Here is a 20,239-nt window from a genome sequence, read left to right as displayed (position 1 = left end):
TTATTTTTGTACCTTTTCTCCACGTTAAAAAACGACCCTGGTGTCTAACTCTGTCCCGTGGGGAGGCATAGTAAATAGGTACATCTTAGTTTTGTTTGTTTTATGGCACTTTTTCTCTGTTTATTTAATATTGAAACACAACCCCAATTGAAAATTTTATTTTACCTCTTGCTGAGAAGAGGAGGGTGAGTCATACCGTTTCCGATCTCTGATTGTGTATTTCAAGTTAATATTGATTTCATCACCTGGTCAGTCCGATTTTTTTTTATTGAAAAACTTTATCTTCAAAGTTTAAGAAATAATAATTTTTTTTAACTCTCATTCTTCATTCATTTCCAAGCGACTATCTAATTTTTTTTTTTTTTTTTTCTTTAATTACATTTTCACCCCAAACAAGGCACATTGCCACTTTGGTGTAGGGGGCTACTATCAGGGGCAGCAACTACTGGGGCACTATGTAGGGATTTGGGCAGCAAGATGTCGGTTCACGTTACACTTGAACTTCTGCATGTCAGTACAGTTGGGAAGCAGGGACCTGGAATAGAATTCCAGAGTCTAGCGACTATCTAATGGTGAGAATAGTTAATTTTTATAGCCTTGTGCCAGATAGATTGGTGTACTCTGAGTTGTGTGAACAAATTCATTACTTTAGAAGTTTGAGATGATGAAAATTGTTTAACTCCACCTTCAAAAAGTGATACATAATGAAAAATTTTGTCTAAAACAAAAACAAATATCGCAATATTTGTGTCACTATGACTTTCATGTTAAACAATCTTTTATATTCAAACAAAACTTGACAAAAGCCTATCCATTGTTTTCAAACAAAAGATGGCCGTCGTTTAATAATTTTGATACTCTTTTTGTTTTGCACGTTTTTCATGTTTCATTGTTTTAAATTTTAGATTTTAGCCGTTAATTATTGTTATTCACAATGTCTTGAAAAACACCTTTTTAAAAAGTAAAACTCTATCAATAATATCTTTCAGTATATTTATTATTTTCAGTATATTTATTACTTTCAGTATATTTAGGATGAGTAACACAGCAGGAGCCGATGCTAGATATGAGTATGCTTTGCTTATGAAACTAAGAAATTAAGATCACTGTAAGCAACATAAAAAACAAGACGAATTCAGTGTGGTTTATTTTTGGATATTAACTTCCTTTTTACACCCATGTCTTAAATTGAAGACAGTCAATTACAAAATTGCTAAATATATACAAAGTATATAAGAATAAAAGTGAAAAAATAATCAAAGAAATAATTTTATTTTTTACTAGCAGAACCCCTTCCCTCGCGTAAGAACGACATTCAGAGTGGACCACCCCCCAACCTACCTATGTTAAGAAGCGCTTTCGGAATAGACACCCCATTTTGTGATTAAGGGTGTAGTTGGCAAGAAATTTGCACATAATGTAACGTTTGTGACCTATTTGCGTAAAAAAGTAAAAACAAAACAAATCCAGTAATAGTTATAATAGATTAAAGTGTGCACAAATAGTTTTCAAATTCAATGGTATTTTGCATTATTATTTTGCATTATTATTTTATGACGTATTTGTGTGCAAAAATAAAAAAAAATATAAGTTAAGAGAGGCTTTTTGAAAAGAAGAGTTATAAAAAGTAAGCAAACCCTTATAGAAAAATGTAAATAGCTGTGAGTACTGGTTCGAGCGTAAAAAAATTAAAGGATAAAAAATTTACATGCATTAGTGAGGTGCGAACGTTGGACACTACAAGAAAAGTAGATGTAGAAAAAAAAGGAACATATGCAACCCCTCTCCCACAGAAGAGACGTTGCAAGCCTATCCTTGTTTTACTGTTATTTTCATGGCAGGTGCTCGTCTGAACTCCAATCCCTGGTCCCCCCTCGCCAATCTTTCACAAAAAACACCCGTCTAGCTTAATCCACTGTGAAAAATTTCCCCCACTCTATATCTGTGCCTAAATCAAAACGCGGATTTCATGAACAAAGCTTCTTTCTTAGAACTGCACGCCTGTGGAACTCTCTTCCGTCTGCCTGCTTCCCTCCGGACTACAACTTGGATGTCTTCAAGTCTAATGTTAACAAATTCCTAATGAACCGCCCCCTTAAGTAAACACTTCATCAAATCTCCTCACTAACGTAATGTACTTTCAATAACCCTTATCCCTGAGTGGCTTCCGGGCCTTGATAAGTGGTGATCTCTGTGTAAAAAAAAAAAAAAAAAAAAAAAAAAATTAATTGAGTGGGCCATGGTGAAAGTATGACATTTGGGCCTTCGAAAAAACATTCAAACCTAACAGGAAGCATGAATGAAATGACTCAAAGTTTTTGCACCGGTACAATGAATTTATCCCTCTCTCTCTCTGTCTCTATCTATCTGTCTGTCTCTGTCTCTGTCTCTCTCTCTCTGTCTCTCTCTCTGTTTCTATCTCTCTATCTCTATCCCTGTGTGTGCGTGCGTGTTTAAGTTTGTGCTGTTGTTGAAAAAACAAAACAAACAAAAAAACAATTAGCTTGTTTCACGTTAATACGATTGCAGTGTGTATAGTATGAGGTATTTTATGAGGTGTGTTTGTTTATTTACAAAGTGTAGTAGTCTTGAATTACGTTTGAGCCTTCGAAATAATGACATTAAAATGTAACGGAAGGCGTGAGTGTAATGAGGTCAAAAGTTTAGCACCACTACAATGATTTTCTCTCTCTCTCTTGCTCTGTTTGTGTCTCTCTTTCAGTCTCTATCTTTCTTTCTCTCTATGTGTATCTCTTTCTGCGGGTCATGCATATGTGTTTGCGTACGTTTGTGTGCATGTGTGTTGAACATTGTGTGCTGATGTAGAGAAAAAAAAACAACTGGTTTGTTTCACGTTAAAAATGACTGCAGGGTGAATAGTGTGCAACCATTTTTTTTGTAAACGTATAGTGTGTTCATTTATCTACAAAGAGTCATATTCCGAAATAAGCAATTTGTTTACTCGCAGCCAATGAGATTTATAACATCTTTGTAAGGGAGAAATTATTATTTTTCTAACAATGAAAGGAAAGGTAATGGTATGTGTATTAGTTTATGAGACATTTCCAAAGGAAGACCCGGCAGTATATGTATAATGGGAATAATATTTCCTGGGGTTGAGTGGGGTCATAGGGAGGTCTTTTGTAATAGAGGGGAAAATATGAACTACTTCATCTGTATGTCTTGACGATCGTGGTGATGGTGCTCCTAGGATGAAATATAGAATTTTATTATTATAACGAATAAATATGTATGAAACGGCATTGTACATAAGATGGTGGATAATAGTTTAGATATATTAAATTTGTATCTGGCATCTATTATTACAAACCTATGGTAATTTGGCCCAGAGGGGAATTTCTGCAACCAAAATATTATATATAGGATAAAACTGTTTTGTTTTTGTTTCTCTGTTCCTGGCAAATTGGCTATTTAACAATAATCAAGATATGCTAAAATGTGACACTTACGTCACCCGCGCGTCGTCCAGTGGTGGAATGACCCCGGTTGTCGGTTCTGGTGTTTCCTGATGAGACTGTCAGTGGCCGGTTTCCTGTAACAGACTCGTCATGCAAAACAATTGAAAAGACCAAGTCAATAGTTGTTTTCTTTTGTTCAAAATTCCTTGTATTTCAATTATGGGTACAATCGTAATTAGCTGTTAAGTTAGGGACTGGCCACTTGTTAACTGCGAGGTTCTCTCTTCTCTCTCCGACAAAAAAAACTCAATTATCTTCGTGACAGGGTCAATCGATGGGGGATCTTCGCTCGTTGGACCCAAGGAACCAAATCTCTCTGATCTTTTGTGGTGTTCAAAACTCTCCAGTTATATTGTGGGGGCGTGGACTGGGTCTCCTCCCGTTTCGGGTCGTTGGCCAATCAGAATTAAGGGCTCACTGTCCGTCAAATCTTCGCCAGGCGGCCTATACCCAAAAAAGGAGCCATCTTTCTTCCTCTGTTGGCATTCGGGCGTTCTCAATCTCGGCCGGCGCGGGCCTAATGGAACTTGACATGTCGTAAAAACAGAAATGTCTTACTTAATTATTTTTGAGAGAACATAAAAACCGCTGAATCCAATTCCACAAAGGCCACGTGTCTTTTCAATAAGGGTCACTTACCGCCTAGGGTAGTCGACAATAGTCGCTTTGTTAATTGGGATTTCATTGGTATCTTCCGCCACCCACGCGCTCAGCGGGCTATCATGGTCAATTAGTGTTTACAGCTTTCTTGACCAAAAGAAGTATCCCCCGCATTCTTGCCCTATCTACATTTCTTTCATTTTATTTTTTTTTTCTCTTTTTTTTTCACAACTGGTCTTCTTTCTATGCCTGTCGTTCACCCCCCCCCTCTTTTCTCGGATTCCGTTGTGCGCATTCAGCTTGCAGTTTACTGCACATCGAGTCTGTCTCAAAAATGGATTATATATACTTTATATATAAATGCAATTATCACTATCTTTTTATTCCATTTTTACTCTTGCACTTTCACATGAAAATGCATGATTGGTATATTTGATATCATTGCAAACTATGGAATTGGTTATGTTAAATTTAAATCCTATTTGATATATTTGTTCAGTTGGGATATGTGGTATAATCAACTTTCTCTCCTTGCAGACCAATTCTGACCAATATAGTTTGCTATTATAGTCTTGTCTAGGACAATTTTATTACAATTTATTTACATTGCTTACCATTTTGAGAAAACCTATTTTACTTTGCCTGGATAAACTTATAGATTCCAACTTGTATTGTCACTGGAGAACATTTTTCAAAATGTCTTTAATTAAATATTGTGACTAAAATATTGATAAAATGTTATCTACAAGAAAATGCAGTTTTATTACAATGCTTGGCACCAGCAGGAGAAAAATTAGAACCTTGGAGCCTAAAGGAATGAGGATCTGAGTGCTTTACCTGAGTGGCTCTAAAGATAGCAAATCATGATTCTCCTCAAGGAAATCATGAAAAACCATTATCTTTGGACCTTCCTCTGATGATTTGAGAAGCACACAGAAAAGAGTGAATTCTTCCACAGATTTTTCAGAAGGTGAACAAATGACTCAACAGCAACAAAAAAATGAACTGCTGTTAGACCAAATCATCATAAAAGGATTTCAAAATGCTCTTGGCAAAATACTGTGCTCAATATTTAAGTAGTTAAGGTAGTAAGTTATGAAAATTTATGGCAATTAAGCTACACAGAATTTTTCACATTTCATCCTCATAGAGACTCCTCATGCTAAAATGCATTTTAACCTAACTAGTCTCTATAGAGATGAAACACAGAAGATTCTGTATAGTTTAATTGCCATATATATTTCCATAACTTATATATGTATATAACAATGCTGTAGAACCCTGAGATGAGGCATTAAAATTAGTACCAAAATACAATACAGTATATAATACAAATAACATTAAAAATAACACCATAAGGCGGGGCAAATACTGTAACAAGGGGCTGAAAAAACATTATCATATTCCACATCGTAACCTGAAAAAAACGTATCCTAGGGCCACTAAATCCCAGGGTTTTACTGTACAATAAAAATAACTGACATTTTTTCCTTTATTTCTTTTAGACTTACGTACAGAGTACTGGGTCCGTGTTAAAAAGCAACAGCTACGTTACACGAATATTATTTGTAACCATTAGAAAGTAACAGCTACGTTACATGAATATTATTTGTAACGATTAGAAAGCAACAGCTACGTTACATGAATATTATTTGTAACGATTAGAAAGCTGTAGAATGTTATCAGCATTGTCTTGAAAATAATGGTCATCAATTTGAACATTTGCGAACACGATTTTTCAATTACATTTATCTTCTGTATTCAAAGCTATTTCATACTATGTTCACAAAAGGTTTTATTGTTATTCCAAGTATGAGAACACCTTTGCATATAATTACTGTATGGGCCAACACTTTACTTACAACTATGAGTAAAATAACAAATTGTGTTCAATGAATCGTTTATCATAAGTATTTTGTTCTGGCATCAGCATATCAACTCTTTTGAGTTGATATGCTGTAAAAGAAACAAAGCAAACCACAGGTACACCTAGTAAACAAGTTTAGTGGGGGATGCCCTTTTCTCTTCCCTGCAACCTCTCTCCCACAGGAGAGACGTTGCGAGCCTGTCTTTGTTTTATCGTTATTTCCATGGCAGGTGCTCGTCTGAGCTCCAATCCTTCGTCCCCCCCTCGCCAATCTTTCACAAGAAACACCCGTCTGGCTGAAACTACTGTCAATAATTTTCCCCACTCTTTATCTGTGCCTAAATTCAAACGTAGATTCCATGAGCAAAGCTTCTTTCTTAGAACTGCACGCCAGTGGAACTCTCTGCCGCTTGCCTGTTTCCTACCTGACTACAACTTGGACATCTTCAAGTCCAACATAAACAAACTCCTTACAAACTGCCCCCTTAAGTAAGACACTCTATCAAAACCCCCAATACTAATGATTACTACAATACTATCTCATTGATTACTGTACACGCAATAACCCTTATCCCTAAGTGGCCTTCAGGCCTTGGTAAGTGGTGACCCCCATGTAAAAAAAAAAAATAAAAAATAAATAAATTATAAATTATAGTAAATACTACTAATAGTAAATAATACAAAATAGATATTAATTAAAAGGGGGAAAAAACTTCAGTTTGCTTTTGTTGTCTTTTTCTTAATTTTGATATAAATGCATAAATGACAGCATGTTACCGACTTGATACTTGCATATGTATTAAGGTTAGGTGTAGGAAGGAATGAGTAAATAATTTGGGGTTAATATTTGAGAATTTTTGTGTCATAACAAGCCCATTGTCATACAAGCCCATTGTCATACAAGCTAGGCTTTGCTTTTCTTTATAAAATAATACTTGGAATGTAAAATGCTTTGTGTACATTTCATATTTGTTTCTGTTTTATGGCTTATCAAAACTTTTTGCGTTAATTTATGTCAGAATACAATACATATTTTTCACAATTAATTGAACACAAGTTGCTATTTTACCTATAGCTGAGAAGAGGTATTTGTACCTTTTTTTTTTTTTTTTTTTTTTTTTTTTATTACATTTTCACCCCAAACAAGGCACATTGCCACTTTGGTGTAGGGGGCTACTATCAGGGGAAACATCTACTGGGGTACTATGTAGGGATTAGGGCAGCGAGATGTCGGTTCACGTTGCACTTGAACTTATGCATGTCAGTACAGTTGGGGAAGCAGTGACCTGGAATGGAATTCCAAAGTCTAGCAGTTCTGGGGAAGAAACTACTGGAGTAGAAAGATCTTTTACATCTAGGGATCTCTACAGTGTGGGGGTGGGATTTTGCAGCTTGTCGGGTCTGTCGAGAGTGTTCACGTCGTGGGGGCACAAGTGCTTGCAGTTCTTTAGAGCATTCACCATTATAATACTTGTAGAACAGGCAGAGGGATGCAACGTTTCGACGATGGGACAGAGGCTGAAGTTTAGATGCCAGTTTAGGGCCTATCAGATTTGCGACTCTCTTTTGAACCCTGTCAAGGAGCGAGAGACTAGTAGCTGATGCACCGGCTCAAATATGACAGCAATACTCCATACATGGGCGAATAGTGGCCTTATAGAGGTACAGGATACTTTCGGGTGTTAAAAGTTTTCTAGCATGGTAGAGAGAGCCCACCTTCCTTGCAGCGGCCCTGGCAATGCCCTCGATGTAATTGTTCCAACTCATGTTTCCTGTGAACGTTAGGCCAAGGAGCTTGAGAGACGTACTCTCAGATAAAGAGTCGTTGGCCATTGCTATAGGTGGTAGAGAAGGTTTCTTGTAATTATTGAATGAAACCAGTTTTGTCTTGGTGGCATTGAACGTTACCATCCATTTTTGTCCCCATTCCACTACTGATTTGAGGTCATCCTCTAGTGTTTCTGCCATTACTTTAGATATATGTTCGTTTGTTTTCCTGTCGTGCCTGCTATAGAGTGTGGTGTCATCAGCATATATACCCATCTCAGAGGCAATCTTGTCGGGGAGGTCATTTATGAATATCAGGAACAGCAGAGGTCCAAGGATAGATCCTTGGGGCACTCCCGCATTTATATCATATTGTTTAGATGTACGACCGTCGAGGACAACCTGGATTTTTCTCTTATCTAAGAAGGATTTAATTATGTTAAGTATTCTACCAGTGATACCGTAAGATCTAATCTTCCTGAGGAGACCCTCATGCCATACCCTGTCAAAAGCCTTAGATATATCTAGAGCTACCGCTCTGCCCTCTCCCGCTTTGTCCAGTGAATGGTATATGCGTTCAGAGATTACAGTGAGGATGTCTGCCGTGGAACGGGCTTGTCTAAATCCATATTGTTGGTCGGTCAGAAGTTTAGCATCTGTAAGGTGCTGGACTAAAGCATGGTTAATTAAGGTCTCAAATATTTTGGCAAAAAGTGGGAGGAGGCTAATAAGGCGATAATTTAATGGGTAAGTTCTTTCGCCAGAATTCTTGAATACTGGTACTACAGAAGCAGTTTTCCAACAGCTCGGAAAGCAAAATTCATACCTGTCTCAATGTTATAATAACACAATTGCAATTGATCAAAATTAATTTGAATTCAATTCACTTGATTCCAGTGTTTCTCAATGTTCTTTTTTTCATTTTAAAACATTTTATTACCATTTTTTAATGGTTTTCTATTTGACTTCGTTTTTAAAATTTACTTATTTTTTTCTATAATGCTTTATATGAAAAAAAACATATAGCCTTATAACCTCATATAAAAATAAATGAATTGATTGTATTCAAAAGTGACCTGAAGACTCCCTTTTCACTGACTACTACACTGAGATGTAAGGAAGGGGACCACTCCTTTCCTTGGATTGCTCCACTTGCCCTTGATCCTCACTTTATAATGCTGAGCATTTAGCAAAGAGGTATAAAGTAAATTTTTTTTAAGTATTTTGTATAACTCCACTGAGGACTGAACTTCAGCCTCTCAGTGCATTAGCAAATCCTGTAATCAATATGCCAAATTGGACAGTTTAAAAAATATTTAATACCGACGAAAAATAAAAAAGAATGAATCGATTCTCGTGCTTCGCTCAATCTGTGCATCTAATGATAAAAATGCTCTTTACAGACATCTCGTTGAATGAATCATAAATGAGGTGCAACCATTCAAATATACTCATTTAGTAATGAAATTGATATATAAGCTGATTTAAAGTTATTTCAAATTTAGCAAGAATGCTTTTCAGACTTAAGCATGACTGACCATGTTAGGCCAACTTGTTTTAGCGACTTGTTCTTTTTGAATATATGTTTGAAAATCTGGCTTAATCCATTAATTCCTCTTTTAATATAGTTCACTATACTATTCTCTTCATTCAACATTGATAAACTTTAGAGATAATCCAATTATCAAAAACAATATAATTATTATGTTTCTGAATTTTTTAAATAAGGATTGATAATTCATATTTCGATTATTCAGATTACTGTTCTAATATTGAGTGTTATTTTCAATGTTTCAGTCAACTTAACATCTGACCTTCCTCAGGTGTATCTTGTTTGACAAAGATTCCCAAGTTCGACAGGATACACCTGAAGAAGGTCGGAGGTTACATATTTTTATTTTACTTTTGTATTTGTGATATTTTCGGTTTTCTTTTTACCTGATCCAGTGGCAATATTCTCAAATAATAAAAAAACAAATCTATCTAACAATTACCATGTGCTCAGAGAAAAGAAACCATATCGGAACCATTCGGAACTTGAGGTGTGCAGAATCGCGCTTTAGTCACCATCTAACTTACAACGATATGTTTTATTAGGAAATGATGGCAGGAGTATCAAACTCCTTATGCTATTGTATAACCTGTGAGAACTGAAGCAATCTCTTCTTTCCTTTTGGTTTTGATTTCTTCAATACAAAGCATAAGAAATGATTGTTTTAGCACTCCCCCACTCAGGTGGGATTTTGGTATATAAATGCAAGGACAATAAATACTATCTATAGGTTAAATAGAATGTTCGAAATATGATATAAAAATATCTGCTAGTAATATAAATATAAATATAAATATATATATATATATACAAGTTATATATATATATACTTATATATATATACAAGAACCCAAGTTTGCCCAGCTGGGTAAACTTGAGTCCTTGTACCGGAAATATATCCAGTAAATAAAATGTTGTTTAGTAAATCGTTATTTTCTTGCATTTCCAAATACCAAACATGGATATAAATATCACTAAAATATCCGCCGTGTCATAAGCTTCATTTCGGTACCTTACTTGCCTGGGTAGGTTGCATTTAGGCTGAGATAATGCGACACACACACACACACACACACAGACACAGACACACACACACACACACACACAGTAAATCGAACTTACTAAGGGAGATAATAACTTCCGGTGAATGCCGGAAAAATAGCCAGTAAATAAAACGTTGTTTAGTAAATCGTTATTTTTTTGCATTTTTTTGTTTTTTGCATTTCCATACACCAAACATGGATATAAATATCACTAAAACATCCGCTGGGTCATAAGCTTTATTTCGGTACCTTACTTGCCTGGGTTGATTGCCTGCAGGCTGAGATAAACCACGTCACACACACACACACACACACACACAGACATTAGAATTTATAAGAAGATATATATATATATACACTAGCAGGGAGATCTGACGTTGCCTGGGATTGAATGAGGATCAACTAATGTTCCAACCTCCCATACTTTTATTGTCATTAAAATCAGTGAAATCTAATATATAAAAGGTTGTCCATCTGTCTGTTTCCATATTTTCAAACTCTATCTCTTCCAAAACTAAAAGTCGCAGAGCGGCGCTGGGGGCCTATAAATTATTGGATTTTTTATGGACCATTCTTTTATGGGTCTTTAGTTGGTTAAAATAGTTTTTAAGGGGTCAAAAATGGGTCCAAATTGAAAAAAATCGTTATGCATTGTGTACATTCATCTTAGTTTATTTTTAATTTTTAATCAGTTCATGTGCGTGTCACATTGGTACAGTGGTAACGTCATCAGCTTTGAATGCTAGAGTTTTGCTTTTTACTTTTGAAATTGTGATTGTATAATAATATATGCAAAATCCGGACAAATTAAAATATCATATTTAAGCATATTTTATAACCAGGCAAAGCCCCCCTCCCTCCTCCGCTAGTCACCCATAAAAGTGATTGATTTCCTACTCTAGTTGTGGATGCATCACAGTGCACAGGGAGGAAGCTTTACATGCCTCCCCGCAGTGATTTAGTCCAGAATACATTGTAACCTACATTGCACTGTAGAGAACCTACTCTTGATTTTATATAATTATTTCTAGATAATGGCTTGAATTAAAATTTAAAATGCATGGTTCAGTTGTGCTTTAAACATTAATATTCATTTTGAATATGCTCCTGTGTTATCAAAGAACCTACTGTTGCTTTTCATACATTGGGCCCTTCTGCTTGTATAGTGATAAAATTTCTTAAATGCGATTGTGATGTTAGGCTGTATAAGGTGTTAACTTTGGTCAAAATTGGACTGATCCTTCTTTAATCAGATTTTTACAATTATCGATTTTGTAATACTTACCGGAGACATTCCAATACAAAACCTTTCTAAGAACACTCCTAGACACGTCAAGTACATTTGTGTGGAATTTCAAAAATCAGCTCCGCTATTTCGAAACTAAGTGAAGGCAGCTTTCTGGCCTTTTGTGCTAGGACGTCCAGAAAGCAATTAGGTTTGATCAATGTGGGGGAAACCCCTCATATCAGACAATTGCTATTCATTTGGACACTCTCTTTTTGTGGGAAATTGGTTTCCCCAACATCGCGGGGAAACAAATAAATGAAATGGCGGAAAGCTGAACTGGCCTTCAGCCAACGTTCGTTTCTGCACCTGTTAGCAAGTTAACTTTTTGATTGACATCGCTAAATTTGAACGCTTTTCCCTTCCTATCGCGTCATAATATAGCGGTAAGATCTTACGTTTTCTTTCACTTTCTTTTCCGCCTTCACATCATCGCGTCAAACCTACCTGACTACTAATACTTTTTTTTTCTTTTACACCTCCAAACACCCGGGCAATGCCAAGTACCCCGCTAGTATAAAAATAAATATATGAAATCTGCATTAATGAAAATATCATATTTAAATGATTGAGCATAGCTAGGCGACCTGCTAGTATATATATATATATATATATATATATATATATATATATAGGTTCCTTCAGTCTTTGACAGACTATGGATACCCACGGAGGGGTGCCTGTGCATGAAATTTTTGTGGCAGGAGGTGTGCAATCTTCAACCACACCTCTCCTGAGTCAACATTGTTAAATACCTGTGGCAAGTGAAGTGTATGTACTGGACGACTGGAAACAAATGTCAAGATAAGTGGAGAGCACATACAGTGACTAGAATTCCCAAATGGTCACCCATCTGGTACTAACCAGGCTCAACGTTGCTTAACTTCAGCGATCTGATGAGAACTGGTGTGTCAATGCGATTATGCCGTAGTGAAACAGTACTGTATGCTCCCTATCTTGGGTTGAGCATTTTGGGAAGTGATATACAAACTGCCATTAGCATATTAAGCGACGCTCTTTGTGTAAACAAATCGACCAGAAGTATTTGAACGATGTTAAAACATTGTTAATTCATTACCCACACTGCAGCAGCCATATAGCGCAATGGTGAGAAACCTTGACTGTCATTTGGGTGGTCGGGTTTCGATCCTGGCAGTTGCCTGTCTAGCCATACTGATGAGCTGTGAAACAGCCATACTGTCTAGCCATACTGATGAGCTGTGAAACAGCGAAACAGTATGTGGATGACATATATATATATATATATATATATATATATATATATATATATATAATTATTTCCACTGCCAGACAACATTGCAGTGTTTGCTCAGTTGGTAGAGTGTTTGCCGCGCATGCAAGAGGCTCGGGTTTCAAATTTTGAGTTTGGAGATGTCTAACTGATGAGCCCAAATGAGGGCGAAACTCTAGTCTTGGATTTCCGGTTTGTTGGCTTTCATGGCTCTTGCTGGCTGCAATGTTGTCTGGCAGTGGAAATAGTTATATATATATATATATATATATATATTTTTATATATATATTTTTACATCATAAATAAATGGTAAAAGCAAACCTCATGAATAAATATTTAAAGCATACAAACTTTTACCAAAATAGCTGACTTCAGCATTAAATAACCCGAGAAGAGTTGTTTTGCCGTAAAACAAAACAATCTTTTTATTCATGTATGCACTACACATAGTCCAATATATGCCAGCATGAAAAGTTGCCATTAAACCAAATATGATAATGATGATGTACAATGACTTTTTAATTGACATTTTAATGAGTTTTTTTTTTTAATTGACATTTTAAGGAGTTTTTATTTTTTATTTCACTCATGTACTCTGTACTTTATATTTAAGTCAATTTCATATTATTTTCATTTGTTTGTACATGCACCAGTCTAGCACAAGGTCACTTATTTTAAGCTCTCTTCTTAGTGCATGGCATGCCTAACATATTAATGTATCCATCCCATCCCTGTAATGATTACACCACCCACATCTCAAATGGATGTAATTTGATGAATAGCTATCATGCTTTGTTAAAATAATGGTTTATATTTGACATATGATATGACATGTGAGTTACCAACCAGATTTAACATTCATTGTCCATTAAATAACAAGTAAAGATAATTAAATAATTGCATTTTAACTTGAAGCGACAGTAGGAGAACAAATTTTATGTAGAATAAATTTGGCGAATTTCCACATACAGTTAGAACATATATTTTTTTTCCACTGTCACTTAATGTAAGAAGATGATGCATCATCCATAATAGCACTGTGCCACACTAAAAATGTATGTGACATCTGTGGTCATTTTTATATAGACAATGGCATGGAAAATCTATTTCTGGCTTTTTTGTCGAATTAGGTACAGTTTTTGCAAAATTGTAACTTTTGAAAATTTTGAGGAGAATCTTAGTGCTGTGAGTGATGAACATGGTGAGAGATTCCATGATGGTGTTTAAGTGATGAAGAAACGTTTTAAAGGAAAATGAACCCTGGCATGTTGGCAGACTATTGTTGGAATATAAAAAAGAAGGATGACACTCAACACAAGATGGTTAAGAGGACAAATGCTGTTTAAACTGACAATTCTATTTTTCATTCATAACCAATACAGTAGAACCCCGATGTACGGCATTAAAAATTAGTAACAAAATACAGTACAGTATATAATACACCTGTATATAATCAAATAACATTATAAATAACACCATAAGGCGGGGCAAATACCGTAACCAGGGTCTGGAAAAACATTGTAATAATAAAATATGATTTATCGTACGTGAAAATGATACTTAATCTAGAGAAATAAAGGTCAGATTTAGTATCAAGATACTTTTTTACAGCGAAACAGATCTTATGTGGAATGTACTATTTTTTTAACCTGGAATTTGTTGTACAGTGTCATAAATTAGAATTTCACGTATTATGTTCCTAAATTTTTTAGATGAGGATTGATAATTTGGATTATTTCAATTAATTTGACTACTGTTTTCATTTTGAGTGTTATTCTCACAATGTTTCAGCCGATGTATCCTCCGACATTCTTCAGGTGTACCTTATTGAACTCTGGAATTTTGCACAAATGTTTAGAATTTAAGTGTTTATTATAATTCCAAGAGTTCTTTGTGCCAATTCCATCGAATAATTTTGCATCTTATTAATATTGATCATCAAATAAACATAAAAACGCTTAGCGAACAAACAGTGAAAGACATTAAAATTTTCTTTTTTTTTTTTTTATTCTAAAATTTCAATAATATGATGTGAAGATCTTAGTTTGCACTGAATTCAATGGTTACGTTTGACTTCTTTAGAAATTGCTTTGCTTTTCTTATCTAAGTTTAGTTGTCTTGTGGTATACCAACCCTTTTTTGAGTTATTTAACAACGCAGAGACAATATCTATTGTTAGAGATTTATTGAATAAAAGTTCCTATTCCTATATTTTATTCCTGGATGTGAGTGTTCATGCCTTTCTCGATAATATTTGTGCATTCATTGATTTTGTATGATTTTGATCTGATGATTCTATATGTAGTAGTAATGTCACAGCCTTACCGCAAAAAGACAAAGGTCTTTGTGAAATAAAGTAAAGAAAAAAACGGAAAAAAGGACAGCATAAAAACATAATGAAGCAGGAAAGACAGTATCTTAATAAGCCAGTTGGTATTTCATCTACATGTGATCACCACCATCTACCGAGTGTTCGTCGAGCTCCCACCGGCATGTGGAAAAGGCATGTTCTTAGTTCCAGACCTATATTGAGACGGTCATTGAGGCTGAAGGCAGCTACATTGAATAGATGCCAGCTCTACTACATAATCAAGTTACTTGAATTGATTTTTTTTTAATAAAAGTTTTAAAATAATGCTGTAGTGCCAATAAAGCTCTTTAGGGTGACAATTTTATCGTTCTACCCTGTATACCTTGTGTGAGGGTAAAAATAAAAACTAAATTAAAGATTATTGGACTCTGACATTCCGATGTGGTACTATTTTAGATAAAGATGTCCTTGTCTACTGATTATAGATTTTTCCATTGTATTATTCCGTAAACTAAACAATATTAAACTGAGAACATAAATAAGCAGATTTGATCAATGTATTATCTGAGTGCCACTTAAGTTCAGTAGATTATCTCCAAGGATCAGAATCGTTTGTGGTTTATATTGTGGGTGTCGGAGGTTGCTTCAGCTTCAGGATAATCCATCCTGTATTTTTGTTTTTTAATGGATGAGTGTAGTTCAAAATGGCAACTAGCTTAATTTTAAAACATGTACTTTCACTTATCGAACAAGTATAGTGTTTGTTTGTTTTTTAGTCTATCTTTTTGCTGTTTTCCTCAATTTTTGCTTTTTTTAAGGCAAGTTAGATTAAAAGATGAAACAATGAAAACCAAATAATTTCTCCCGAGACCATCAAATTAATTTCTTGGGCATAATCTATTCTATTATATCTATAAAAGTAAGAGTGTGTGTGTGTGAGAGAGGACAACTCTCACCCTATATTCTTAACGGAATTTTGATCTACAGACTTGAAATTTGGTATATAGGGTATTCAGACATGTGGAAAACTTTTTAATTGGTTTTCATCCACAAAAAAGGGCTGCTAAGTTGTCAAAATTAAAAAATGGGGGGGGGGGTCATCAAATTTTTTTCTTAAAGTCAACTTTTTCACAACTGCACATGTGCAAATCGTTCACATAACAGCTTCCTTATGGTAAGAATAATTAGGTTTGAATAAACTTTTTAATATCCATAGCAAGTTGGCCTAATGGTTATCGTACTTAACTCACTGTCTTTAGGTTTTGGTTTCGATCTCAGCTCGAGTATTCTTTTTTTACTTACAAAAAGTGAAATGTTTTGAAAAGAAAAACATAATACTCGTATGAACATGTCTCATACTTTTTTTAAAAGAATTTAACATTATGGTTAATACCTATGGTATTTCTGTTTATTATTAAACTATCCCTACAGTCAACTAATTATGTATACATTTTTTAATAGTTAATAATTTAATCCAACACCCGGACAGTGCCAGGTACATCTGCTAGTTATTTAATATTTGCGTCTATTCATACTCTGTTCTCCTCCTCCTCTCTTTTGTCTGATGTGTTGCATCTGCAAGAGGGAGAGGCCAGCATGTACCCAGAAATGCTTGCTAACAAGAATGAACGAAAGAGAATTGAGAAAGCAATTGTGCAAATTATTTGTCCCCAGATTAAGCATGTAGATGTGTGCTTTTTTAACTTTCAGTAAAAGTGCAAATGCGATTCAATCCTCAATGCAGGCGATACTAAGAATATAACTGCAAATAACTGATGTCGTGGCTGATGGAACAAGAGCATGCTATCCCTGTGCATTAAATTTTGTGTAAATTCCGGAGTTTAACAACCTGTAAAAGTTTGGAGGCTACATTGGCCAAAACATGAAAATAACACTCAAGATAAGAACAGTAGTCCAAATAATATCAGGTTGACAAGAAAGTTCCTGCAATTTTTAACTTTTAAATCTGATGAATATATCTCGGCTGAAACAAAAATTTAATGATCGAAATAAGCACCTTCAGAATCAACACATTTTTGTCAATGCAAAACAAGTGTGTTTATGCCAGTAACATAAAAATCTTGTATTCTGGTGGCGATTAATTCGCTGAAGGCGTTTTTGATATCACTTAAGTTTTTGAAGCATTTCTCACACAGAAAGTTGTCAAGATGCTTGAAAAAGTGGTAGTCGATAGGTGAGAGGACTGGAGAGTATGGCAGATGAGGCAGAGTTTCGTAACCCAATTTGTTTAACTTATGCAGGGTCGGTTTTGCAATGTGCAGTCGGGCATTGTCACGGAGGAAAGTTGGGCCTTTTCTGTTGACTAATGCTGGATGTTGTTGTCAAAGTTTCTGATGCATTTCATCGATTTGTTGACAGTATTTATCTGCCATAATGGTTTCACCTGCATTAAAAAAACTGTAATAGATGAGACCAGTTGCAGACCATCAAACAGTCAGCATGACCTTCTTTTGGTGCAACTCTGGCTTTGGGAAATATCGTTGTGCTTTGTCAACGTCTAACGACTAAGCTGAGTGTCACTGGTTGTCATAAAGAACCTACTCTTCATCGCAAGTCACAACCCGGTTGAGAAACGGCTCGTTCTTGTTGCGTAAAAGAAGGCAAGATAACAATTCATAACAGCGTTTTCTTTGGTTGTCGTTCAATTCGTGAGACATCCATTTATCAAGATTTTTGTCTTTCAAGTGATTGGAAATCATTGTATACTTTATGTTTAATTTAGAAACAAGTTCTCGGACAGTTGTGTGTGGATTAGCTTTGACTAAGGCTCTTAATTGATCATTGTCAACATCCGATGGCCGACCACTATGCTCATCATCTTCAAGACTCATGTCACCATCACAAAATTTCTTGTATTCAACATTCTAAAAAAAAAAAGATATAATTGTTTTAAAACGATTGTAATTTAAACAGTTAGAGTGAAAAGCGGTGTTTAAAATGATATATAAAATAAAGGTATTATAACGAAAACTTATTTGAAAATACATCATTTAAATTAAAAATAAAAAATTCTACAAGAACTTTCTTTTCAACTTGATAACATTGCCAATGAGTAACAATCTGGCGTGAAGGTTCAGTTTCATTTCTAAATGATTACATTTTATTTTCACATCGATTTCTCTCCCATACCCTCCTCCCCAATCTTCTTTTTTAAACACACAAATCTATTCAAATTTAATCTATAAAACTCACTATGTCTGTGTGTCTGTCTGTCTCCATTTTTTTCAAAGGGCATCTCCTCAGATGCAGGTCAAATTAGTTCATTTTTTTGTGGAACATCTTTTTCTGAGTTTTTAGCCAGTAAAAATAGCTGCTCAGGGATAAGAATTGAAAAAAATAATGGAAGGTGACTAAACGTGTTATTTGTACGCATGCACAAATATATACATTAATACGTTAAAGTCAGTTCATTTTTAACTATTTCTTATCCATCTAACGATAATGATGATATCGCTATAAATGATTTAGGTGAATGAAATAAAAATTAGCCATAAAAATTGATTTATTCAATATGCCCCACTAAATTTTTTCTTATTTAATATTATTATTTATTTTTATATATTATTTATAGATATTTTAGCCAATAAAAAGAAGTAAGTGTAAATGAAAGAGAAATTTCTATAACAATGTGTGATGTAACAATAGAGATTTGAGTTATCTACTCTTTAGCCTTTTTTTCTCTGGTAGGTGGTATCATAATTAGTGTTGAATTTCAAAGCGAAACCAAATTAATATGAAAGAGATTTCATAAACAGCAAAAAAGGTTTTAAAAAATAGTAAAGTTAAAAAAAAATAGGAAACACCAGGCAATTCTGGGTAAATACAGTATAACAAGAATTAGTAATATATACTAATAGGGCTATCCGGCATTCAGAAATGTAACCTATTTCTCTACCTCTCTCTATCTACTTCCCTGTATTTCTCTATATTTTCTAAATTAGATAACACTAAAAAACCGACTATCATCTGATGAAATTTGGCCTAGTTGACCCCCAGAGAATGAATAAATTTTATAAATTTTAGATGTTATTCATCCAGGGCAACACTGATCAAGAATATATCAACTTTGTAGGCGTTTTGTAGTTTAAACTTTTAGTTGGATATATAAAAACACATACACCCAGACAACTGTCTTTTCTATAATAGATTTTTGTAATAGTTATGTTAAACTAATTTGAATATGTTTCAATTTGCAGTTTATCAAAGCCAGTTTAGGTATATTTTTCAGTCAAATATTTTCTAATTTATTACAGATATTGGAAAGAAACTGAATTTCCAATCTCAAAATTGGTGTCAGTAGCCATTTTGTTACCTGTATTTCCGCTTTGCACAATGCTGAAACAATATTTTGAAACGTGAATTCATTAATTTCTTTATTTATCTTTCAGGGAGAAACAAAACCAACAGCTATCTCTTTAAATAGACCAGCTTTCTTGAATTAGACATACATTGAAAACTTGTTAAATGATAAAGATTTGACCACACCCAGACAATCAAGTTTGACATGATTGTGCTCAATGGAATATTGTGGCATGTTAGAAAATGGAAGGATTTATTTTTAAGTTTATTTTTTCTTTATTATTTAGAGTTTTAAATTCCCTATTTTAGTACGATTGAGAATAGCTGCTTAGAGCTGTTAAAACTTTAGAAATATTGAAGTCTTGAATAATTCTGCAATTATTTAGGAAATCAAATTATAATATTGGTGGCCTAGCAAGGCCATAGGGGAGACAACCAAGCAAAAATATCCCAAATTCATCCCAAAGCAACAAAACTAAAACTAGCTTGCTAGGACATTATATATATACATATATATATATATATATATATATATATATATATATATATAAACGTATGCTAATTTGGGCATATTTTATTGGTTTTAAAATGGAGGTTCTTTTTAACCAATTGTCATAAAATTTTAACCATAGAATAGTATTATAATCTTCAAAAAGCCTGCAAATGTTCATGTAGTTTTGGCCCATAGAACCAAAGATATGAGCATTTCAAGATTCAATATGGTGACGAGTATATATATATATATATATATCACATTTTGGA

At 34.4% G+C, this 20,239-nt stretch overlaps 1 protein-coding gene across 6 annotated transcripts in view; it reads left to right on the top strand.

Moving 5' to 3' along the window:
- Positions 1-20,239, top strand: part of LOC145288655 (leucine-rich melanocyte differentiation-associated protein-like) — a 212,776-nt gene that overhangs the window by 22,529 nt on the left and 170,008 nt on the right. The window lies entirely within an intron of this gene.

The sequence above is a fragment of the Euprymna scolopes genome, chromosome 2 (genome assembly GCF_053919585.1).
Source record: "Euprymna scolopes isolate OS-2025 chromosome 2, ASM5391958v1, whole genome shotgun sequence".
In the NCBI taxonomy this organism is placed as follows: domain Eukaryota; kingdom Metazoa; phylum Mollusca; class Cephalopoda; order Sepiida; family Sepiolidae; genus Euprymna; species Euprymna scolopes.
Note: the sequence above shows the minus strand (reverse complement) of the source record. Positions and strands in the feature narration are given on the sequence as shown.